Source organism: Triturus cristatus, chromosome 9 (assembly GCF_964204655.1).
Source record: "Triturus cristatus chromosome 9, aTriCri1.1, whole genome shotgun sequence".
In the NCBI taxonomy this organism is placed as follows: domain Eukaryota; kingdom Metazoa; phylum Chordata; class Amphibia; order Caudata; family Salamandridae; genus Triturus; species Triturus cristatus.
The window spans coordinates 707,697,016-707,715,639 of NC_140592.1; the positions used below are offsets into that span (position 1 = coordinate 707,697,016).

Sequence of the window (18,624 nt, forward strand, 5' to 3'; positions counted from 1 at the left end):
GTCCAGTTTCCCGCGCCCCCTACCTCTTCTCTTAAAGGCAGGCACCTGGCCCATTTTCTCAGGCACCAGGTCCTCTTGAACACCCTTACTGGCTGCCATAGACCGAGTGGTCATGCAGGCCCACTCGGGCAAACCCAACATCTCTAAATGAGCTTTCTGCTCCACCTTAGCCCAAGGGGAGCTCTCCAGATCGTTACCTAACAGACATTCAACAGGCACAACAGGCATGGCTGGCCTCACAGCTACTTAAAGAGTCCCTGAGACCTTCCCCCCCCCCCCCCCCACCCCCCCACCCCCACTCCCCACTCAAAGGGAACCTGTGCCACCTTGCAGTGGCTCTCTGTTGTCAGCGGCAACAACTGGGTAGAATGCATTTGGGACTACCTGCTCTTCAGATACCAGCCGACAACTGACAGCTGTCACACTGGCTCCGTTGTCTAAGAGCTTCCACCCTCTTGCCATTTATGGTCACCCACTGCCTGTATTGCTTAGTGTTATCAGGCAGCTGGGTCCTGGGAACCACTTCACAGTCTCCTAAAGCGACAAGGGACATCTCTGCGGGACCCCACCCACCTTGGGCACCCATGTCTTCCCCAGGGCTACACTAGCCAACTGCCGGGGTGGTGCACCAAAGGGTGCTGTCTTCCCATACAAGGGACATCTAGCATCCTAAGAACAGTGGCCTACCTGACCACACTTAAAACCGGTATTGGGCCCCTTGTGAACAGGTCTATCTGTCGGACCACTGCCTTCTTCTCAGGGGGACGCTGGGAACCTTTCCCTTGGTTCCCTTGGGGATTACTTTGGGGCCCTTTCTGGAACTCCCTCTGTTTGCCCTTGTCCCCCCCACTCTTCTGCTGGGGACCCTGCCCAGCTTTGGCGAAGTCTCCCACATGACCCTTTTGGACTCCGGTGCTCACCCAGCGGTCCGCCTCCCCAGCAAGCTTCCTAGAGTTAGTTGGCTTGCTATCAATAAGATGCTGGCGTAGCTCTGGAAAACAGTTATTAGAAAAGTGCTCCCATGCTAACAAATCATACAGTGCTTCAAACTTATCCACTTCACCCAACCATCCAATGCTCTGCAAAAGAAAGACACATATTCCACCCAAGTGGTAGACTCCAGTTTTCTGCAATTTCTAACCCTTTGCCTGTATAACTCTGGGGTCAAACCAAATCTGGACATTAGGGCTCCCTTCATGTGGGTATAGGACATCTGCTCCTCTGTAGGCAAATCCAACAAAGTGTCCCTCCCATCACTAACAAAGCGGCCCCACAACCCCGCTCCCCAATCATTCTCAGGGACCCGGTGGGCAAACATTGCAGCTTCATAAGCCCTAAACCATTGACCAATATCCTCATTCTTGTGGAAATCTTTCACTACATCTTTGGGGATGTAAGCTCTTGCTTCTACCTGCACTGGCGCTATGCTGCCACCAGAGGGAGGAACCTCTAAACTTTGACCTTGAGTTCCAATTTCCTCAATCCTCTCTCATGCTCAAAATGCATCCTCTTTTCCTCTAAGGCTAACTTCTTCATTTCTACTTCCATCTCAAACTCTATTTTCTTGCTCTCTATGTCTTTCTGCCCATTCATTTTGAGCCTAGCCAGCTCCAACTTATGCATCCTCTCCTTCGCTCTTTCCCCCAGCTCTTCTGGGGACAATCCTTTGGAAGAAACACTGCTGCCCGTCCCTGAAGGTGCTTTCCCTCCAGCTAGGCCCACTGGCCTCTCAAGCTGCTCATTTAAATCCTCTGCCTCCACTGTTGGCTCTTCAGGATGCTCAGGGGCATTCCTAGATTCCACCCAGGCCCTCAGCGCCTTTTGGAATTCCTCCTTCTTGGTGAGGCCTTTCACAGTGATTTTAAATTTCTTGCACAAAGCTTTGAGATTAGGCACAGTGTAAGTATCAATTCTCTCTTCCAACACAATGTCTACAGATACTATGGATGCTGACTTGCTCATGGTAGCAAAAAGACTGGCAGTTCTCAGGAATCAAAAATAGAAAAGAAGTTCCAAGGAAAAATTCTCTCAAAGTATGTGGTTGCGTTATGGTCTGCACTCACTAGTAGTGTACACCAATCACTGTATATGAATCACAAATGCAAGTCCAAATCCTCACCGCTGACCACCAATGTTAGATTTGGGTGTCTCTAGGTGGCATAGGTAGGTACCTGTGACAAATAGGGACCCTTGCGTCTAGTCAGGGTAAGGGGCTACACTCCTAAAATAACCCCTACTCACCGCCTTGGTAGCTTGGCACGAGCAGGCAGGCTTATCTCAGAGGCAGTGTGTAAAGCATTTGTGAACACATACAGTAATACAGTGACAACACTACAAAGGGACACCACACAGGTTGTATCATAAAAATAAGTATTTTTATATAGACTTAACACAAGACCAGACAACAAAAATCCACAATACTGTACTCAAAAAATGTCTCTTAAATGTTATAAAATAGCTCAGTTCTCTCAAGTTGTAAATGCAACACTTTACTCTCAATGTACCTTAGATGCGTAGCTCAAAGAAAACAAAAGGGTTGCAGGGAAGGTGAGGCGTCTGTTCCTTACACGCAGAGGAGTGGATGCGTCGGTTCCTTACTGCTGCGCAGGGGAGTTGATGCTCGCTTCCTTACTGTGTGGGGAGTTGATGCGTCGGTTTCTTACTGCTCTCCGGTGTGATGCGACACGCTGGCACCTCGATGCGATACTCTTCTCCGGTGCGATGTGACAAAATGGCGGCGTCTTGGTTGCGATGTGACAACGTTGGTGTGATGCGACATGCCCGACGGTCGTGCGGCACTCAATGATCTTTGGTGCTGCGACAGGCCCTGCAACGCGCTTCTCCGGTGATGCGACGATGACCTCTGTGGCAGCGTCCCGCTTCTCTGGCGATGCGCCGCGCTTCGGCGATGCAATGATGACAGCGGCGGATCGCTTCCTTGGCGATGTGATGGCTGCGGCGGCGACACGCTTCTCATGTTGCGTCGCGCTTCCAGCTCCCAGCGACACGCAGTCTCTCAGAAGGCCCAGCACAACAGCAGGCACTTCAGTTCCTAGCAAGGGAATTCAGGGGGGAGCTAGTTGGTGAAGTCTTGTATCCCTGAGACTTCAGGCAGGAGGCAAGCTCTAGTTCAAGCCCTTGGAGATTCTTCTTCAAGTTGATAGACAGCACACTCAGTCCTTTTCTCCTCTCTTTGGCAATGAAGCAACCACTGCAGGCCAACCCCCAAACACACAGCACAGGGGTAGTTTCCTCCTTCAACTTCCTGGTTCTTCTCCTTAGCAAAGATTTGTCTTGATTCCCAGAAGTGATCTAAAGTTCTTGGGTCTGGGTCCCAATATTTATACTCCTTTTTCCTTTGTTCTCTGAAGGCAGAGGGGCCGTTGCCTAGTCCAAACCAGTCCTGGAGCACTTTGTTAACATGTCTCCTTCTTTCCTTTCACAGGGCAGGGACATCAGACACACCACAGGAGGTGGAGCCTGCATTGTGGAGGGAAGGCCCAGCCCTATTCAGGTCCCAGGTGCAACTCCTCCCATCTAGATGCAGATCTCTCTATTCACCACTGGGCTGACCCACCCTGTCTCCTGGAATCCCCCAGCCCTGTCACTCAAACTCCAGACAAGGAATACACAACCTAGCAGAGGCAGGTTTGGATGGTTAGACAAGAAAATGCCTACTTTCTAAAAGTGGCATTTTCAAACCCAGAATGTTAAAACCAACTTCACTAAAAGATGTATTTTATCATTCTGAGTTCAGGCGTACTAAACTCCAATTTCTACCATGTTCCCTAAGTCAGTTAGGATTATAAAATGTAATAACCAAACTGCCCATTCTGGCCTATGGAGAACAGGTAGCCTTGCAATAGTGAAAAACGAAAATGGCTGTAATCCACTATTAGGACATTCCACTCACACCAGGGCATGTCCTACCTTTTACCTACAATGCACCCTGCCCTGGGGCCTCCCATAGGGGTGACTAATATGTATAAAAGGGAAGGTTTAGGGACTGGCAAGTGGGTGCACTTGCCCAGTCAGCATGGCAGTACCAGACTGCCCACAGGCTCTGCAATGGCTGGCCAGAGACACACTTTACAAGCTGCTCCGGTGGGTGGCACAATCAGTGCTGCAAGCCCACCAGCAGAATTGGTTACAAGCCCTGGGCACAGGCAGTGCACTGTACTAGGTTCTGACAAGTAAACCAATCAAGCCAATCATGGAGTCACTAAACCATACATCAATTTACCATAGGAAGCACTTGTACTGTGGCACTGAACAGCAGTGGCAGAGTTCCCAAAGCATCTATAATCAGCAAAAACACATGAGGCAGCAGCAAAAAATGGAACGGGGCCCCATGCCAATGGTGTCAGGTCTAACACGTGTCCCCTCCAGCTGAAATGTGGGGAGAACTACCCATGCCAATGGTGCCAGTTCTAACACCCTGCCCTTCAAAGATACTGGGGAAGAGTGGTTTCTGCCATGTCCAAAATGTGCCATAAATCAATTGAGGTATCCCCACGTCTCTGTCTTTTGAATGTTTGGGAAGCCACTGACCTAACCAGGTTTGAACGGCTCTCGGTCACACTGGGATGTACGATCGCTAAACGCAATATTGCGAGAACCTGGAAGGAGGGGGGGGTTGCACTCAGACATATGGATTGGACATTGGACATGGACTGGTGCATGCAAGCGGAGAGGGTGGTGTATGAAAGCAGAGGTTGCCTGGGTAAATGAACCAAAGTGTGGGGCCCCTGGAATGAAAGTGGAGGTTATCTCTGCACCCCACTCACTGAGACGACTGATGTTGACAATGTAACACCATAGGATGGCGGTCGCAGGGACTGATAATATTAATGCGTTTTCCTTTGACCCAATGTCTTCTTTTGTTTCATTCATATTTCCTGCTCTCCGCAGGAACTGTATTTTGTTTTGTTACTGCACCAGGTTTGTTTTTATTTGATTTATGTTTATTTTCAATAAAAAGAGTTATTAAAAAAAACACACATAGGGAAAATCATTCTAGTCCCAAAAAAACAAGATCATTGCAGAAAAATCTACAGGTTGGTTCACCACAAAAAACACATCAGAATCTATATATATTTATGTGTAGCAACGCCGAAAATAAATCTTGAATAACGGCTATCCTGTGGAGTGTTGGAGTCTTGTCTGGGAACAAGAGGGACATACTCGCGCCGTGAAAAAATAAAATAATATACGCAGCTGCGGTCGAAACGCGTCAAGTTGATATAGCAACACTAAATAAGAACAAGCATCAATGGTGGTCTGTTTTCGATTTGACGTCGTCAATACGCCCGGTTAAAACTAATGTTTTAAGAATATGTATAGATATATACACCTATAATACTGCATAAATATTAGCATCATCTCATCCTAAATACACAAATACAGAATAATTTTTATCCTAAACCTCAAACAACATGCAAGAAGGCCAGCGCGCTTAAACACGTACTTAGTCCTAGCAACACAGCTGACTTCATAAAGAAAGATGACAGTTCAATGTGCTCAAATATTTGGTGATACCCACAGTGTGGCAGTCAAGGAGGAACATGCTCTGTTGTAAACCAGATTCTCTCCGGGACACTGCCATCTGAAAAACCTGTGGGAAGTATGTGCACCATGGCTTTCAGAAGATGGCAAGGAACTCTCAACACCTTGTATCTCAGCACTGGTAGGGACCTCTTCAACACTAACAAGATCACCTTTAATTTCAATACATCTGTGTACAGGGATGAATGTTAGTTGTTCGACGGGATGCTGCACAACTTGCCACCTGAATGAGCATTCCCCATGAATAGTGGGCAGGAGCTCAACTCCAGGGCAAACCACCTTAGCACATCAAGTTTGCATGGGTAAATGGGTAAATTGTCCCCAAGAAGCACTGTAATTTCATGATGCAGTTGGAATATGAAGTAATTCGGACAAATATATACTTGTTGTGGTACATCCTGCCACGAGGCATCTTCAGGGCATGCCATGCTGCTGCCTTCTCTGTATTTTTTGATTGTGTTATTAATTATTGCAGACCTAAATTTATGTTAAAAGGTTCTGCAGTTGTGTGTTTGGGTGTGTTCACCTAACACTAAGCCCCAGAAGGTGGCCTTAAAATGAAGTGGTTTTCTTGCTTTGTCTGTGCCACACATATAGAATATGCTCTGTTTTGTGTGTATTAATTTGCCACATAACTTCTATTCTGTTGCTTGAGCTGTAGGGAGTTTTTCCATTTCATTGGTGGCCCTGCATGTATGTAGGGCTATAGTTATGATATAATTTTTACTGCAGAATGACCTTACTAAAAGCTTTGTTTTCTGTATTGAATGGGCATTAACCCCTTCAGTGCCACGCCCTTTCCCCCTCCTGTGCCGGGCGTTACATTAGTGGGTGGGGTTCATGACGAGATAGTCTCGTCATGGGCACAGCGCAACCGTGCTCCATGACGAGACTATCTCGTCATGGGCACAGAAGAGGTTAAAAGTAACCTATATTAACATACATGGAAACAAAAGTATTGTGCCTGGCTGGACGTTGTTAGTGAGAAGGCCACTGCCTGCTCCATAAGGATATATTGAGGAGCATATTAAAGGTCTCCTTAATCGGGGTGTGGTAGAGAAAGGTATGCTGGAAACGTACTGCCCTTTAGGGTATTTAATTGTAGTCCTCTTTGTCCACAAAAGCTATGTTGTGGGAAGAGCATGACTCTGCAATCGCCAACACCTATATACTGCCTCCTGGCAGATGAGGACTTCTTCCCCATTCCGTTAGGTATGTGTGATATTATTGAGATAAATATTTTCTTCACTTTGGTAATATTCTGAATCACTGAGTTATCTATTTTTATGATGACAATACTAACATTTATGAGCTTCTCTGGCAGATCTATCTGATTCTGGACATAATTAATCAGTTGTAAGCATAATCTAGCCTTACTTGACTTGCACGGGAGCAGAACGACTACTGTCGACTGTGCCTAATGCCCGTCCCGGAATACCACCTGCTCTCTACATAACTCTAACACTGAGCAACAGAGTTGTCCCAAGGGGGAAAAGGGAATGGGGATAAAAAGAAGAGACAGCCTGCCAACAGTGGATTCTTCTCCAGAAAGGTTTTTAGGTCTCACCTGAGCCAGCCAGCGCATGCGCTGCACTGCGAGACATTTAGTAGTGGGCTTTGAAAAGTCCTACCACATGCTTTTTGCTTGCATGGTACGTGCGGTTACGCGCACATGCACGAGCGGAGGCACCATCACGCGCGCACCACCCGCGTCCTTTTTTTATCCTTTTAGCATTTACACACAACTCCCGCTTCTCCCTCACCACATATCGCGACTCGTGGCCGCTCGCGCACGACCAATGCTTGTCTTTATAATGCATATTACCCACCACGTACAGGCGTGACTCTTGGAAAAATACATTTGCTCCAAGGTTACATTTTAAGATCTCTTGTTATTGCTGCAGAACGATTTCATGTTTATTGTTGGATGGGCAGTGTGCTTGGGGTTTATTAGGAGTGTTTCAGGAAAACCGCATTTGATGCAAAAGAACAGATCTGCACCCCATGACTGGGAGCTACAATGAGATATCGAGGTTTGCTCCACCTGGTGTCAGCAGGAAGAACAATGAAACCAAACATCAGCTTTAATAGGCCCGGTGACCTTTTGCGCGCGCGTTAACATCCACGAAGAACCTTACAAGGAATAATTAAAATGAAATGCCCTCCGCATGCTCAGCTGTCTGCTAGCTGATGCGCGCACCAGCAGGGTTTGGTGTTCAGGGGAAAAAGAAACTTCATTTTATTCGTAAAGCTCTCTTTTGATTTGTATAAAAGAAATATTGAGCGTAAAATCGTATATTTTCATAATTAGTCAAAAACATCTGCGAAATTAAAATAATTATGTATACGAGAACAGAAATCGAGAAGACACTGAGGCAGATATAGCAGCAGGAAAGTGATTCTGACATATTATTAAATTCACACCTTCTCCCGTTCGAATGACACCTATTTCCCTGCCCTGCTGTTCAAACACACACGGAGGCAAAGAGTTTCCAAACTTATAAGATAAGTTATTTGGCTAACACTGTTGGTTTGTCGATATTATCTTTGTCGATAGTAAAAGTATATGTCACATATAAACTAATAAGTGTTATGTATCATTTCAAATGTACTCAGCACTTTATTTCCCCCTATCCATTCTTCAGATTCAATTAACCAATTACCATGATGACATTAGGCAATTTTCATCTTTACTTGTTTGGACAAAACTTCTGTTACATTTTACTCGCAGTGAAGAACCTTCCCAGGCTGGTACTGGAAAATATTTCCACGCCCACTAGGTGGCATCAGAGAGGTTTCAATGTCTTTGTGTCCACACTAATGATATCATCAAAACCGGATGTGACAAACTCGTTATTGATGACGGGTTGCAGAAAAGAAAACATAACTCAATAGGTTTTCTCGTATAACATATTGCATAACGTGATTCCCAGTTCGGCATGGAAAGGCGATGATGAAGATGTGGGAGGAAGAATATATAATTTAAAATTACCTTGCATGATGGTAAATATTTTTTCCTGATAACAGCTAGTGTCAGTCAATTAAATTCTCATCTTTTGAAAGAATCTTAGTTTAATCAGTCTGGAGATGAGATAGAGAGGCAACCACAGGACCTCCCTGATCCAAAAAACTGGGCAGCTTGGTCCTATTCTCAAGATTCAAATGAATGGGAAAAGTATAACTGGACGGCCACGCGGTAGTCTGGCACATGTCTAGGAGGAAAAAAAACTTTCTAAATGACAACCGTGGATACAGGAATGTTCATTAAATGTACTCCCATTAATTCAGGAACCCTCATCTGTCAGTTTGAGGCAGGACTACATCCAGTATCTAATCCACCTAGAATTTGTGACGGTTTTCCTGTTCGGGAGAGTCAAACTCACAAAGAAGAAAGAACTATTGTTCACCCATAACTTCATTCTTGATTGCGTAAACTCAAAGTTTGGCAATTGGCCAGGAATACATTTCTTTTGACGCGCTTCTGTGGCAGTGCACCTTATATTTAATGACTTCTTGTGTTTGCGCCTCAGTGTGTGCTCACACAGGCCAAACCTTGGTTGACAAATACACAAACAAGCATTGGCCATTGCAATAGGCCGGGCTTAAAAGGAATGTTATATGGTAATGTGAAACGTTACAAGTGAATAGTTTGGGAATAGCTATGCATTTGAGTGAACGCAAAGAACTGTAAATAATATTGAAGTAGGTTAAAAGGTCAAGTGACAGTTGTACTGTCAAGTCAGACCTAAAAATCCATGAAGGTTAATGACTGCACTCTTTCCATCTGTGCTGCTGCCAGAAAAAGCCAGCATATATTATCTAGTGATCTAAAACACTTTAACAGTATTTCAATGTCAAGTGTATGCCCCTGAATGTTCAAATTTAGGCTTCTGGAAAAATAAACAAAATGATTACAGCTGCATGTAGGACAAGCACATTTTTGTGGAAGCACAAAACGTCTGCCTACTCAAAACATGTATTCCTGGCACCCAACATGTGGGCTCACTCTGGTGATGCTCACATAATTGTCTGGCAACATCTGCGCTGTCAAGCCAGACTAAAATGTTATGTTAGGTAACATGATAGATGAAGCAGCTCTCTTGCCCAATACACTTTCATTTGTGACTTTATCAACAAGCATTGGCATAGCCAATAGGTCTCGCCTTTGGGACCGTATAAGTGTTTAGCCATGCAACACTTGATGTTGTTGCACCAAGGATATTGTGCTGCATAACTAAATACTTATAAGGTCCCAAAGGCGAGACCTATTGGCTATGCCAATTCTTGTTCTTTTTTCTGCTTGCAAAAGTTATGAAACGTAATATTTTCTTGATTAAGAACGGCAACAAAATACAAACATAGGTCATGTATTCTACCTACTCTACTATAACAATAACTCCATTCTATATGTATGATTTACCTTGAAAACGTTCTCAATCTGTCTAAGTCTATTGCTCTTCTTCTATGCAGTGTGAAATGTACCTTCTTTCTAATTTCTCACAGAATTTTTGTATACTAGAATTATGTAATTTAATGTTCTTATTATTTTCAGTCAAATAATTAATTACAATTTAACATTTGCTTATCTTTTCCTTCCAGTGTAAGTACTTGTGTGACTCCGCACATTCGACAAAGGCTTTGACTGGAAAAGACCTTCTTCACTCTCAGGTAAGTGTTATTCTTCTTAAATTGGCAACGGGTTCTTATCTGTTTCTGTTGCTTTGTTTTTTTTCTTTTTCCCTCAAGAGAAAAAACACCAGGTGAGTAATTATTATCTTTTCCTTTTTTCTCGCTCCTCAATTGTAATTGAGTATAAGTAACTCTCTTTACTCTAATTATGTACAGTGGATGGTACACTATCTCCTGATAGTGTCTCTAGTATGCTCCTCAGTCTTAATTTTGAGACTCCATGAGAAGCGCGAGTGCTCAGACTCTGAATACGTAACACTACTCCTAAACAGAGAAGCGTACTTCGTGTAGAGGCACTACCCAGTGGACCAACTCCTTACTGAGACACTTAAGCAGAAGGTAATTGACGAGAGGACATGACCTCTCTGCCATAACTAAGCTTCCATGACGGAGAACTTCGAAAGGCTGCTTCTTCCAGAATTCACTTGGGTGAAGTGTGCATTCTTTAACTAGCGCACGCTTCACATTCCAATCGTAGTTTAGGGGAAACAACTAGTGTGCTACAGGGAAAGCTGAGCTAGCAGACATAAGTTTTGAGTGCTGCCAGCTCAGTTTTCAATCCTTGCTCTTCGTTATCTATTGCCTTCTCTTTTTAGGTCTTGCCTGGCGTTGCAGTGCGCATGCGCTGCTCGCTCTGCAAGGGCTTCTTGGAATCAATAGTTTCAGAAGTGGTGTATCGGCTCTGCCCATTATTTTGTTTGGTTCGCATTAAAAGTTATGCTAAACTGTGTCTTTTGATTGTAACAGAGGCTTTTTAGTCCCTTCTGGTTACCGCCCTGTCCTCTTTTTGCCCTGCCCACCTGGACTGGATGCTTTACTGGCGGCGTGACACTGTCTCCTTTAATTAGGGGGTGAGCACTTTCTTTTTGTCATTCCGGCGCGATGTTCTACAATGGCAACAGCTTGTTTATTTTCAGCGCGTCATGCACGCTTTTACTTTTATTTTGTAAGCCCCGAGACTGTTACTGCAGGGACAGTGGGTAGGGGTCTCCCACGCAGGGCCCTCCTTCAATCATCCGTCCGACAGCTCTGGTACAACCCACTTGCGGGTGTTTTTTCTCTTTCTTTTCAGCGCGCCATTTGTGCTTTTACTTTGTAAGCGCCGAGGCTGCTACAGACATGGGCACTTCAATCATCGGCTGAAAACTCAGGGCCACACACGCTGCAGGCGGAGAGGACGTCCCAGGCTGTCCAGCAGCACTTCCTCGTTGGTCGGCAGCCTTAGGTGACTGGACAGAAAGGGACTCAAGTGAGCCAACCCTCGCATTTTGTGTACCACCAGCGGACGATCACACTCGCATAGCTTACACTTCGACAGCACCTACTTTAGATCACTGTCAGCAGTGCTTTGAATTGCCTCTGCAAGAGGGCGTTGGGCCATCCCTTCAAGTGTCTGCCTGACAATTACATGTGTTTCAGAGTGGAGGCCTTGGAAGGGACTTGTTGTCATAGGAGTTCGGGATAACATAATTCGGAAGTGGCTGTACATGCATGCACACACAACACCAACGCAACTCACTGCCATGCATGATGTGAGAAGACCGACCAGTAAATGCATGTGAGTCATTAGCGCAAGTCTGCTTCACCTCCCGCTGCTGCATGCAGGCATGTCCGATTGGCTTTGGGTGTGGCTGGAAACTCAGGGTCCAGAGTCTTCGCCTGTGCACCATAGCCGTCATTGTTATTGTGCAGGCCTCCCTCAGATAAAACGCTGAGTAGCTTGCATGCACTCTGCCACATGCAGCTTTGGATAGCATCGCAGCAACTGTGCAAGATGCCCTCGCACAGCATGGCACACTTAGTAGTTCTGTAACACACAAACAGGCGCAGCTATACACTAGGTCCATACCATGGGTGACACCACCAACCAGCCCTGTCGTTTTAGCCAATTGTACTGCAATCATGGCCCTTACTTTTGCTATATAGATTGTAAATGTAGGCTCAAACCTCACCTTGCTTTTGACATTAAGTCTGCGCTGGCTGAAGAGGTCGCAAATAACATGGAGGCTGGGTAGCAATAGTACACAAATCTCGTACTTATGAAAACCTCTCTAAGTAAAACCAATCCACCTCACCATCTGGATTAAATGTTTACAATTAGAATTTATAGCCACAAAAAACTATGACAATGTAATAACAAATGTGCTCTTTTACGATTGTCTAAACTGGTAGAAATGGCCATGGCCGGACTGGGAACTAAAACCAGCCCTGGCAATCAGCTCGACCTTCCCTGGGGGTTGGGAGGGGTTGTTGGAAGTGGGAAGCACCACTCCCGCTGCCGCTTTTCTGACGGACCATATTCCAGCACTGCTGCAAAACCGCCCCCTGTAAGAAAACCTGCCCCCACTATTCTGGACCACCGCAGAAACACTCGGTGCCCGCTAAAACCAGCCCGGCTCCGGAAATATCCCTTTAGCCAAACACAATAGCAAAAGTTAAGAAGCGACAAAGGATTAAATGGTCCAGAACTCCTGACTTCTGCATTCTCTTTTTGTTATACAACATTTGCTATGAACTCGTTGGCCCTCTTAAAAGTGCTTCTATAAAGTGACTGGCACACGGCCCCTATTTTCCAACACGCTTGAAAGATTGCTAGTTGTCTTTAAATCAATCAGTGTTTTACAAAGAGAAAGATCTGCTTCAGCCATTTACTAAGCTAATATCCAAAACACAATGAAGGCAGCATTTTAGCATCTGCATCCCACCTGTTTCTCCATCTTTTTTTTTTTTTTTACATTTCTTTATTGAGTTTTGTAATGAGAGGTACATTTTAAAAAACGTGCAAACGTGAGAGGCTAACACCGCAAGTAGCACGCAGTTAGTCTGTATTTCCAAGGGTCTTCGGAAGTGTGGCACTGCCTCAAACCACCTTCGGATTATGGAGTCCATGTTTAGCATAACAATGATAATTATTTGCCTGTTGTAGCTATACATGGCATGATGGTGCCCACCTATCATGTCACTCCTTACATTAATCAATATAGATTTGTGTTAGGTTCCGAGTTTGAACCTGTGGCATGAGCCACTGTGAATGTTTTGTCACAGTGGAATGTAAAAGGTTGGGGGCTGGATGTCAGTTACTGGCTGCCGTTTGCTTTAACGGTCGAACCGGCATGTACTTAATAAAGTGAGGAATCTTCCCTTCTTGTTGGTCCTTCATTGAAACATTTTAGTTTATCATTGCATCACCGCGTGGTGCAATCAGTGAAGGCATTATTTGAGTAACATTATTTTTATTCATTTCAATTTCTTTAAGTTGCAGACTTGCCTTTTCTGGGCATAAATTGCATTTCCACTGTTCAATAAATAGCTTGGAAGACCAACCTTGGGGGTTTGGCCATTCACTAGTGGCACGTTAAGTAACGGTAGATGTTGTAGCACCCCAGAACATATGCTACATGGTTAACTTGAAAGGTCCCAAAGGCGAGACCTATTGGCTATGCCAATGCATGTTTTGTTCTGCAGGTAACAATACTGGGCAATATTGGTTGTTTTTTTAACAAAAATCCTCCTGAGGATCCTGACGGGGATATTACCTATATGTGACACAAAAATTATAGGGGGTTTCACTACAAGGGTGTGCGCCATTAGGACAGCCCAAACCCTCCGTTTCCAGAAATGTTTTCTGAAAACAGGACTACCTTCATCTTGACCTACATGTAGATCTTGTGGAACGCATGGTGTGAAATTACCACATCTTCACATTTTAACGCAGAAGTAGCCAAAATTATTGGCATGGGACTTGTTGATTACTTTGTAGTCAATGGGCCAGAAGTGATACTGGTACCCAAGCACGTTTCGACTGACCTGTGCTTTTTTTGTGAACGTTTGGGCCTCAGTATTGTTACCATGACCGATGGATGTTCTATTCCGTAAGCTGATAAGCTTGTAGACAAGTGAAGAGTAGCACAGTACTTTAGTACGTTTGCTTTCATCAGTGGCTACTGGCAAATTACCCTGTCATCAGATTAACACCACATTTTAGTGGCTGGTGAACTATTTTTCTTTCTTCTTTGTGAATTAGTGTTGTGTGACCCATCTGGCTGATAGTGGGGTATACACCAGTACTTGTAAGGAGTACTTAAAGTAACTCCAAAAGGTGCTAGATTCCTTAGAAAAGACCAGAATAACCAAGAGCCTGCAACAGGAAAGTTCCAAAATGCAACTTGGAGACCTAACATTTTCACCCTCAAAATTAACCAAGTTCAAGTTTTTATTGCAAGCATTGGATCTCCTAAGAGGTCCACAGAAACAACACAGAATACATTTAATTCATTTTAGTACAATTTCATAACATTTAAAATATATATATATTTTAAACGAGTACATTTAATTCACAGGTAAAAATAACAAGTGTCAAGCTTCACTGAAAGTAAGAACATTAGATTTTCTAAAAGCAGTTTTAAAAATAGTCGGCAAGGAAAATACAATGTAGGGTATATACAAATTAAGTAGTTTACATTGTGAATCCCATTATTGCATAAATCACAGATTCTATATTCACTGGTAAATTTTGCCAGGCACCCATTCTGTGTTTCAATGGTAAGATATTCATTCCAAATAAAAGAAAATGTCTACAACCAAGATCTAAATTTAAGGTTAAAAATAATTGAAATCTGTTTAGAGTGGGTGAAGCAGCAATATGATTAAACTTTTCTTTTTCCAAGCAAAAGTCTATATCCTGCCCACCACTGATATTGCCTTCCAGTTTTGTCAATAAACTTTTTTTTATAGCAAAGTAGGCAGGGCTTTTAAAGCATTCTGTTGAATCTGAAACCTCTTCAATCCATAAGAAGTTATTCTACTAAATCCAGAATTATCTAGATGCTTATTGAAAATTTCTCAGAGCATAAATTCCTTAACGTTTTCAATAAACCATGAATCACTGCCATAAGGGCCTGCATGAAAGTACTAACCAGGCCGCATTCCAACCTTATCGCTTGGACACACCGTTTACTTAGGATGTGGCCCTCCATTATATCAATAAAGGCCCATGTTTCACTGTGGGTATTTCTGTGGCATATAAAGAGTAGCAGGAACCTTTAAATGGTACATTAAAATCATATATTCAAAGTGTCTTTGACCTAAGTAGTTGTAAAATCATCTGCAGCCATTTACATGGAGAATAGCCTTACTTGAGAGATGTTGTATAGGATCTTATTCACTTGAGTTACTAGAAAACAATCACTAAGTATTGGTAATTCTATGTCAGGACCGGAGGCGAGGATTATGCTATTCTTTCAACGCCTTATTAACAGCAGCCATTCAAAGGATAAACAACTACTATTCCCATGAACCAAAGGGAATAATCTAAAAACAATATAGAGTCCCAGTCTAGATAGTCGTCCTTGTCATGCACCAATCACAGGGCCCCCATGCATATGTAGTCCTCTGTCCCTGTTCTCTACTCCTCTTTCTTCGCTGCTGCAGCCAAAGCTAAGTAGTGTTTTTGCATGCTGCTTATTTATTCTCAGATCGTGTTACCTATTATCTTCCCTACCGTTTTAGAACTGTTAAAACTGTTACCCTCTCTAGCGGCGCTATGTACACTATGTGGTGAAGATGATTTGCCTTTGTAATTGTCGTCTTTACCTCGTATCGTAGGTCTGGTTCTGGTGAGCCGGCTTCACTTTTGAGCAGCGCGGGAGCCGCGCGCGTCTTCCCGAGTGTTTTTTCCTTTGCTTAACAGTTTTCGTTGTTGCGAGGTGACCGCTACTCGGTCCCTCGCTCGGCCGCGGGAGCGCTTCTCTCCCTAGCGGCCGGATCTCTTGTGGTGCGGGCTCGCGGTGTCCCCTCCCACCGCTAGAGGGCGCAGAGACGTGTCCTCTCGATCGTCCGCGTTTCCGGCGTTTCGCGCATTCCGCGCGTCGTTCAACGGAGACGCGGACGATCTCTAGAGCCTTTTGCCTGTCATTACGCCATTGTGGTCAGTACTTCTGCCTTTTGAGGCAGTGCTTTGCTTTGTGACGCCCCTGGGAACGCTCGCGCTAGCGAGTCTGTATCTGCCATTAGGCAGAAGTGCTGCACGTGGATTGCCACTGCTTTGGGGGCCAGTATCTTAGGCCATTTTATATCGCTCTTGCAGAGTCAGTATTGGGACAATTATTCTGGCAGGCTGCCCATTTGAATTTATTGCACCAGGGCTGTGTGTCCCAGGGTTTGCGCCCAGTAGTAACGCGAGCATTACTTTTGTGAGGTTACCCTCATTATTTACCCACTTACCTAGGTGGTGTGGCTTCCTGGCCTAATGGAGGACTACCAAGAAGAGTCCTTTCAGGAGGATCAATGGGAGGAGGATCCCCTTACGTCCATCCAGTGGGATGATGATTTTTATAACGTAGTGGACGACTCATCTACAGAGCAGTGGAGCAGGCCATGGCTCCTTTAGAGGATCGCCTGTCGCGGCGCATTGAGCAGGCTTGCGCGCAGATGGCTAAGTTTACTCAGTCCCTCCCGGCTCCTGCGCCCGGCGATGGTGTTACCCCCACTGACTCCCAAGCTCCACCGGCCAAGCGCCCTAGAGATTCAGGGGTGGACCTGGATGCTTTTGCCCGCCTTAAGCAGGCGTTTCTGGCGAGCAAGCCTGTAGAGGGACCTTCACCTTCCCCGGGGAACGGTGATTCAGGGGACGCGGACGAGGAACCTGGCCCTTCCCGTCCTTGGCGCCCCGCCTGCCCGGAGCCCTCTTCTGATCCACAGAATCTCTGCTCTGACATGCTTGATCCTGATGATGTCCTGCATCCCCGGTCCTCGGACTGGGCCCCCTCTGATAAGGTCGCCCAGTATGTAGCTAGTAGGATCCGCCGGCCGTTGGAGGCCGCGGCTAGGAGCTGTCTACGGGTGGAGTGTCCCCGTCCTACTTTGGAAGGGAAAGTGGCGGCCACCCCAGAGATTGACCCACGTATGGCCACCTTCCTACAAAAATTCGTCAAAGACCCTAAGAGGGGCATCGATAGATCCTGGCGAGCTTGTCAGGACAAGCTCCTCGATATCCTCGGCCCCATCACTAAAATCCTAAACATGGCTGAGGAGGCCAAGCAGTCCGGCTCGCTGATTTCTCCGGAAACGCTTTCCGCTTGGGCCCAACGAGTGGTGGTGTTCCTGGGAAACGCTAACTGCGCGCTCTCTACTGAGAGGCGCAGAAGTTTACTTATCAAAGTTGACCCCAAGCTTGGGGATCTTGCCGATTCAGAGGCTGGTTCTGTGGCCCAGGGAGGACTTTTCGGAGAGCCCTTCATTAAGGAGTTAGGAAAATTTGTGAATACCTTCACATCGTTAGACAAGGCCCAATCCACCATCCGCAGGGTTTTCCGTCCCCGTGTTTTCAGGGGGGCTGGACAAGGTAGGGGCCGTTCGTCCGGCCGGCCAAATCAGGGCAGAGGGCAAGGCTCCGGAGGTGGTCAATATCAGGATCATGCCAGATTCGGCAATTTCTACCCCACCAGAGGACGACGCGGGAAAGGCAGAGGCGGCCGAGGCGGAAGAGCCTCCAGTGTGTCCGGTGAGTGTTCTCCCTTCTTCCCGTCTAAAGGAGGGGGGCTGTCTGGCGCATTTTTTCCAGGCTTGGACTTTTGTCACGGGAGACGCCTGGGTTCTGCAGACCGTCCGGGGGTTTCATATAGAGTTTCACGGAGACCCTTCTCAGCCCCTTCCACCGCGTCCCCTCTCCTTCTCGGCCTCCGACGCCGTTTTGGTCGACCAAGAGGTCTCCTCTCTGCTCGACAAAGGAGCGATTGTGGAGTCCGTTCCCCACCCTCGGGGTTTCCTCTGCAACCTCTTTCTGGTGGACAAGGCAGATGGTACGCAGCGTCCGGTCATCAATCTTCGGGAGTTCAACGGATGGCTCGTTTATCGCCATTTCAAGATGGAGGGGATCCATCTGCTGCGCGACCTCCTCAGACCCGGCGATTGGATGGCGCGCCTCGACTTAAAGGACGCTTATCTCACCATTCCGGTTTTTCCCCCGCACAGGTGGTTCCTTCAGTTCACTTGGCGGGACAAGGTGTACGAGTTTACCACTCTACCCTTCGGCCTATCCTCCGCGCCCTGGTGTTTCACCAAGGTTTTGCGGCCCGTGATCGAACGTCTGCGTGCTTCGGGTATGCGCCTCATCGTATATCTGGACGATATCTTGTTGATGGCTCAGTGCCCTCGCGCCCTGGCGTCGCAGCTGCAGTCGGCAGTCAACCTCCTTCAGAGCTTGGGCTTTGTGGTGAACGAGTCGAAATCCACGTTGGTGCCCGCTCAAAGGTGGTATTCTTGGGGTTTGTCATCGACTCCGTGGAATCAACCCTCAGTCTTCCTTCTCAGAAAATGGCGAAGATTCGCCACGAGATCCGGAGAGCCCTGACTCAATCCCGACTGTCTCTC

At 46.0% G+C, this 18,624-nt stretch overlaps 1 protein-coding gene across 2 annotated transcripts in view; it reads left to right on the forward strand.

The window, feature by feature from the left end:
• EIF1AD (eukaryotic translation initiation factor 1A domain containing) overlaps nt 1–18,624 on the forward strand; it is a 325,274-nt gene that overhangs the window by 39,610 nt on the left and 267,040 nt on the right. For both annotated transcript variants that reach the window (XM_085625867.1, XM_085625868.1), the window contains exon 2: nt 10,165–10,233. The gene's annotated coding sequence lies outside the window, so the exon portion shown is untranslated. The remainder of the gene's footprint in view (nt 1–10,164; nt 10,234–18,624) is intronic.